This window comes from Brassica napus, unplaced genomic scaffold, assembly GCF_020379485.1.
Source record: "Brassica napus cultivar Da-Ae unplaced genomic scaffold, Da-Ae ScsIHWf_521;HRSCAF=783, whole genome shotgun sequence".
NCBI lineage: Eukaryota > Viridiplantae > Streptophyta > Magnoliopsida > Brassicales > Brassicaceae > Brassica > Brassica napus.
The window spans coordinates 1691358-1699126 of record NW_026016590.1 but is presented as its reverse complement, the minus strand read 5'-3'; positions in this window follow the sequence as shown (position 1 = coordinate 1699126).

Below are 7769 nucleotides of genomic sequence, written 5' to 3'. Positions count from 1 at the left end.
GTAGCAAGCTCATTCCATGTTTCCCGCTATTATAATTCATCGATCAAACTTCGCGGATTAGAAACCGCGGAAAATTCGTAGTAAACGTGTCGAGTCGGAAGACGGCCCAAAGGGACCTAAAACACGACTCGAGGCCCATCCTACGATTTCTTAACCAAAAGCCCATAAACCACAGCATGGTTTACGCTTGGCCCACAAGGAAGGATAAATGTCAAGTTTCCGCGGATAAATACGGAAGTTTCGAAGATAATTGTGAAGATCAGGAAAAATGGAATATCTTCATTTTTATGCAATGACGGCTTAAGTGCAGAAGAGTAAAAGCGTAAACCAACCTTGGAGCTAGTATATAAGGAGTCCTAGGCGAGGAGCAAAGGGAGAGAACTTTTTCAGAGCAAACTTAGCACTTAGAGCAATTTAGGCAATTTTCCGTTTTTGTTATTTCGAGCTGCGACTCAATTAGGTTTAGCCGTCTTAGGGTTACTAGAACTAGGAATCTCGCCGACAGCTCTCGAGCCCATGCTTATACCTTGTTGTAAACGCTCATACGCAAATTCGGAATAAGATCTTCTTTGCTCTCTTTTTTGATTTCTTATACTTTATCGTTGTTATTCTCGTGTTCTGATTGCTTGACGTGTGGTAATTAGCAGATATCCGGGTCCTCTGGGAAATTAGGGTTTTCCTAGTTTCCTTATTTAAACAGAAATCGACAGTGCGAATTTCGGTTCCCACAATGACCCTTGGCAACTCGCACCCATTCAGATGTTCCAACCATTCGACCTAACTGTCTGGTCTGTGCGTGTGTCCGGCCTATGGCCAAAGGACCACGCCTAAACCTACAGAAGTCATGAACCATTGTGACTGTTCAGGGTAGGGTTGCAGCCGTTCAGAACAGAACAGAACCGCCCCTATCCAATCGGATCACCTGAGGCCAGTCAGATCATGCGCGCGCCTAACTCGTTGGTTATGGACCGCGACCGCATTACTCAACCAGAACCACGGTTATAACCAATCCCAACACATCAACAAGGCCACGCCAATGTACAGGAGGAGTAGAAGAAGAAATAGATGAAAAGAATAAGAAGAATAGGACACAATCCAAACGCCCATGGCTAGACCTTTTCGGACTGTCTGATGGTCTTAGCCGATGAGTCGGTGGTTACCCCACTGACCCTATCTGACTGAACCTCGGGGTTGGAGTCCTTTACAGACCTTTCTCTATGCCTTGGGTATCCATAACCACACGGCCTCCTCTCTCCTAAACCGTTCTCCTTGCCGGAGATACTAAACCACCACAATCGAGCCTTTTCCGGCTTGGATCCTCGGTTCTCATTGGGGGACCCCATTGTTTAGGACGTGTGTCCTTTGTCTCTAACAGAATGAGACTTAATAATACTGAATTCCTTGATCTCTGGTCGTGCATCCTATATATAGGCAACCAAAGGTCATGTGTGAAGGGACACATCCCTTCGAAGCATCCTTTTGGGACAGATCTTGGCCATCGATTACAATCAACAGTCCAGATCGTACCTGTTCAGAAATGGAAGGTTCCAGACCTTATAGGCACGTACAACCCAAGCCCATACTTGATACCCAAGCCCATGGCCTGTCCACAAGAGCCCAACGACTCATGGACCACATGACCGGACCTCATGGCCCGCCACTGACCCAGACCTGGACCATCGGCCCAAAACCCGAACAGTCCGTCGAGCTGAGATGAGCTGACTCCCAGCTGCCTCAGCTGAGTGAGCTAGTAATCCAGCTGGTTGAGCTGACTTAACTTGGAACGAGCTAGGCTGAGCTTGACTGAGATATGTCTAGCTGATCGAGCTTCTCGTAAGCATCGCCCAGCTTATGTACAGCTTGTTCTAGCTGACTTCTTTCTCTTATAAGGTTAAGTCTCAGCATCCTAACGTCCTTAACCTTCTATCTTGGCCATGGAACGCTTGCCTTAAGGTCCTAAGACCGGCTGGTTCGTTTCCTCGAACCATGGCCGTCCCGACGGTCCTTATCCAGGATCGCAGATGTTATAAGTCTCCCCCATTTGAAATGGATTCGTCCTCGAATCCGGTGGTGATTATATCTTGTCCCAAGACAAAATATTCCAACTGACCTATTCTAGTCTTGATCAGGGAATAGAACAAGCTTGATTCAGATCCACCAATTGACCACTTCGATGATCAAATTCCTTTGACCATCTTTGTACAGGTCTCCCCCACTTAATAAGTATTTAACCACAAAAATCCTATCAAGTGGTCCTTTCTGGTTTCGCTGATGGCACCCTTACTTGTCTAATTCGACCACAGTCAAGAGTCCATCAAGCATCTATTCAAGTGATACTTGAAAATCCATCCAAAGACATTCTTTGTGTCACTGACCGAACTCTCCAGGTTGCGGTCCTAGTATCCAACAAGTCTGTGTCTTTCTTTTGAATATCGTCTTCTTTAGACTTTATTCTTTCGCTGATCGTAGTCCATGACTAGATCATAACCAGTCCCTAGGAACATGTTGCATACTCGAGCCTTAGTAGATTTGGCCAATCCCCACACCACTCGATGTACGAGTCAAGTCCGCACGAACTTGTTCCAATCTTTAGGCTGCTCGTCCTACAACGAGTCCTAACAGATTGTTATGGTCTTTTGTCCTTCATGGACAATAAAGTTCATGACCTCATCCATAACGTACTGGATCATCCCCTTAACCAGCCACAACCTTTTCAGGCTTGGCCACATTGCGATCTTAGTCCCTCCAGACTAAAAATGCCTCAGACTTGACTTATGTCCTTTACTGGACTTTGTCATAATTCGATCCTGGTCCATTTACGGACGTGATCGTATTCTGGTCCTGGTCCACTCAGGGACTCGACCGTTTCACCCTGACCATAGGTCCATCACCGAATTGGTCGTGGTCTGATCCTCGTCCATTACTAGACTTGATCATTCTCAACCGTAGGTCAAACTCCGATTTGGTTGTACTACGACCATGATCCTCTCTCGGACATGGTCAACTTTGGCTCTGCCATCTCGGCCGGAGCCAAAGAAATGGACTCTAGGACAGCGGAGCTGTCCTGGTTCCAGTTCAATCAGAAAGGGATCGGACTTATCAGGGGGGACACCCTGTAGCGCCTGAAACACATCCTGGAACTCGGACACCAACGAATCCTCCTGTGGGTCTAACAGAAAACCAGAAATGTCAGGCTCTGTAGTTGTAATTGTAGCCAAGAATGACTGACAACCCTGTTCCAGCATCCGAATCGCTCGAACTGCTGAAACCACTACTTTCTCTTGAGCCTGACACAGACCTTGGTACTCTACCGGGTGAAGTCCATTCTCCAATTGCACATGACCTTTATGGCAATCGAGAGTGGCTCGGTACTTTCCCAATCAGTCCATACCTAAGATCACTCTTGATTCTTTAGGTGGACACCGACCAGATTCACAGGGAAGACCTTTCCCTGGATCTGTACTGGGATATTCGACATGAGACCTAGTGAGTTCATGGCTTGCCCACCGGCTGCCCTCACTATCCCAAAATTATCACCAGCATCCAGACAGAACAAACCCTTTCCGACCAGTCCCGGACTCACAAAACCTATGTGTAGCCCTGCGTCGTAAAGTACATGGGTTTTTTACCCCACCGACCATGAGGATTCCTATCAGAGACCCCCATCAGAATCCCCTACACCACATTCTAGGTTCCAGACCAAGCATTACTACTTGAATGTAAAAAGATAAATTTAGAGATTGCCAGAGATCGAATCAAAAGATCCGGAAGCTCCGTCGTCTCGTGACAGTTCATACACCCTCGGTGTTGTGGTTGGTTTGCCTTGGGATGCATTGCCTGTGTCTCCACGGCCCTTCCCCTGACTTACTTGCAGCTTGGGACACTCTGATTGGAAATGTCCTTGCTGGCCACAATGGAAACAAGTCATCGTGCCGCTTCTACCAGACGGGTTCGGTCGAGGATAGTTTTGAACCCCATGGTCCATGCTGCCACAACGAACACAAGCCCCCTTGGCCTTCCAACACTCACCGGGATGGTTCCGTCCACATTTGGAACACGCAGGTCGGCCACCAGAGGTCTTACCTCTGTCCACCTGGTCCCGTTTTCTCTTTTTATAATTAGTCTTGCTCAATCGGCCAGACTGTGGCTTACCCTTAAGCTTAGCTTCTTCAGCCAAGTTAGACTCCAACAAAGCCACCCGTTCCACTTCCAGTGGGTACCTAGATGAGTAGGATTTCGGTTTGATCACACATTTTGAAAACGTCCCATACCATTTTCCTAAGCGTCTTACTATTGCGAATGCTCACACCATTCACAACAGCAACTATAATATACCTCAATCCCCATCATACTAAGATACTTAACATCATGTTCTTCCAATGATTGGAACGAACACCCTGAGTTTCCTCATTCTTTCTTTGGACGGATTCAGATTAGAATTGATTCATTCCGTCTGACTCGATCAATGGAAACCTATCTTGACTTATACCGAGTCCTAACTGATCCATCTGATCAGAAGTCCACTCGTGAACTGGTCATGTAGTGTCTCCCTTGAGTCAGATTTTAATATTGCATATGCTTTACTTATTAACGGCCATCAAGGGATAACACTTAACTTTAGTAGAATGCTGCACGTTTATTTCTACCTAAGCCACTCTCTGGTCCATGTTACTTCCCTTGTTTAGGTCATCCATAAACAAGTCTTGCATTGCTTCCATCCCTTCCAACCCGTCTATTACTTCTAAATACTAGATCGACCAACCTTTCTGTTTTTAGGTTCTTGCCCTTGGAAAATGTATCTTGGCTAAGCCGGTTCATCTTAGAATTCCCACATTCACAAGCATGATACCCTAGCTTACCTCAACTCTTTCTTGGCTCACCCCAACTAAGGTTTCATAGTCATCATAGTTTTGGAAATAATTTCGGTTTGGAAACCAACATCATAGAGCGTTGTCCTAAACAGGATCAAGCATGCTCTGATACCAACTTGTAACACCCCGATCCGGCCGACTAGGCCGTGGACGAAGCCTTACGTCGCTCGGTCCAATTCCTGGCCGAACCTCTTAATTTTTGCCCTTTATTTATAATATCGCCAAAAGGCGAGGGCTAACTTAAACCTTAGCTAAAGACTTCCCTAGTCATTAATAGCATAGATCCTTTCAACAGATACGCAGCGGATTATTCTCTAATTAACCATTGGTCTAAAACCAATCTAACACTTGTCTGGTCGAATCACCTTAGCCTGGTCCAGTTTACTCATCTACCAATTAGCTTAAAGGTCAATCCTAAACCCAAACCAAGCCATACGATTCTGAGGTTCCATTCCCCTAAACCATTCTATCTAGATCTACATAAGTAAATGCTAGATCATACCTTTGCCACATCTATGGAGCTTATTAGCTCATCGGTCCTCCATTGACTTGAATTGCTCTTGCTTAACAGCTGGACCACGATCACTCAATGATCTTACTTAAGGTCCTTATCTTGACTCCTGCATCAAACAACTCCCCTAGGTACTTAGTCATTCAACCAACCATCCCCACAGACATAAGTAACCTTTGAGAAGTCTTCAAAAGGATAAGGATATGTATTTGGCCTATCTCGGCTCAAGCAGATTCCGAAATCCTTTTGCCTTATAGGCAATAGTACCAAGTCCATCTTCTGGACTGACAAAGCTCATGAGATCCTAAGTCAATCAACCAACCATCCTCACATGACTTGGAACTGATGAGTCATCATCTGGCCTGACCGGCCTTAGGACTTAACCCAGACAACAGATATGACTTGTTCATACCAACCGATGCATTCATTAATCAGGTTAGTACCGACACCTTGAACCATCATTCAGAGGTCAGGACGTCCATACTCAACCATGATCAGATCTTACACGGCCTTCCTTGAACAATCACACTTAGGCTCAGTATCTATGGTCTACAACACATAGTACTAGCCACACACTTCGTCATGACACTTAGCCAATCTCGAAGCTATCAACACCAAAGTTGATATCTAGCAGCATCACATCAATACTCTTACTCCAGCAACGTGAATATCCATACTAGTGTTCGGCTATCGAACCATCGTCATGAAACATGATCCGACCACTAGACTTGATAAGCCATCGTCCACTTAGCATGTACTGATATAACCGGCCTTCCATTGCCATCATGTGGGTCTACGCCCTACATAAGGCATACGGCGCCTATCCTACTCACCAACCCAAAGTTGATTGTAAGATATCCCACTTAGCCTTTGCGGCTAGAACCATCCAACCATAGCTGGATCGTCCATAGTCTCGTCTAACCGTTTGGTTAAGATCTAGGTGCGATCGGCCAGTTATAAGTCTGGCCCAAAGGCTCACGGACCTTCTTACCTGATCCGACCCAAACCCTGGATCCATACCCCAGAGTAAGGCCCAAGACCAAACCGGATTGCCTTGCAACCAATCAGACCTTGCGACACAACACTCCGGTTAAACTAACCGTCTGTCCGTTCGACTATGCAGCCATGGACTGTCCACTTGGTTCGGCCTAAGCCTTGAACCATAACTGCCCTTTATTGGGTCTGTCCTGAGCCCAAAGAGTAACCCAGGGCTTCTGGACATAGCCCACGGACTTGCCCAAAGACCCATCAGTCCCTAGCCCACATGGCCGGCCAACCAGCCCGCCACCGGCCCGGACCCGGTCCAACTGCTCGAGGCCCAAACACTCTGTCGAGCTGAGTTGAGCTGGCTCTCAGCTGACCCAGCTGAGTGAGCTAGTAGTCCAGCTGGTTGAGCTGACGTAATTTGGAACGAGCTAGGCTGAGCTTGACCGAGCTACGTCTAGCTTGATCGAGCTTCCCGTAAGCATCGCCCAGCTTCCGTACAGCTTGTCCTAGCTGACTTCTTTCTCTTATAAGGTTAAGTCTCAGTATCCTGACGTCCTTAACCTTCTATCTTGGCCATGGAACGCTTGCCTTAAGGTCCTAAGACCGTCTGGTTCGTTTCCTCGAACCATGGCCGTCCCGACGGTCCTTATCCAGGATCGCGGATGTTACAGCCAGAGTGCTGAGTCCAAGGACCAACGTGCTGATATGTGTACTGATGGACAGCCACAGACATCCTATGTGTGCTGACGGACACACACGGACACACACGCACAGCCACAGACGTCCTATGTGTGCTGACGGACACACACGGACGTCCTGTGTGTGCTGACGGACACCCACAGACGTCCTGTGTGTACTGAACAGACAGCCCACGTGGGCTAAAATCACCCGAACAGTCCACGGGAAGGGTCAGCATGCTGAGTCCAAGGACCAACGTGCTGATATGTGTATTGATGGACGGCCACAGACGTCCTGTGTGTGTTGACGGACACACATGGACAGCCACGGATGTAACACCCCCGAACCGTCCAAAGCATAGGTCGACCCACCGGCCAACAATCAAACAAGAACATGACCGAAGGACGACCCACACCAAGGGTTGGAGATGAAAGGCCAACCGGCCAGCCAACAATCAAACAAGAACATGACTGACCGTCCAACCCAACACCATGGTCCTGAAGCGCTACGTGACGGGCTAGGGACAATCCGGTCAGAGTCACAAACTTTACTCCACGACCTAGACCAGTTCATCCACTAACTCGTCCCGCTGGGTCAAGGCATAAGGCTTTGCAACCCGTACCTAGAGTTAGCATTTTCCGTTAGATCAAGGCCTAAGGCTTTTCAACCCGTACCTCGACCTAACGTTGTGTTAGGCCGGACTAGTCAAATATCAGAGTACT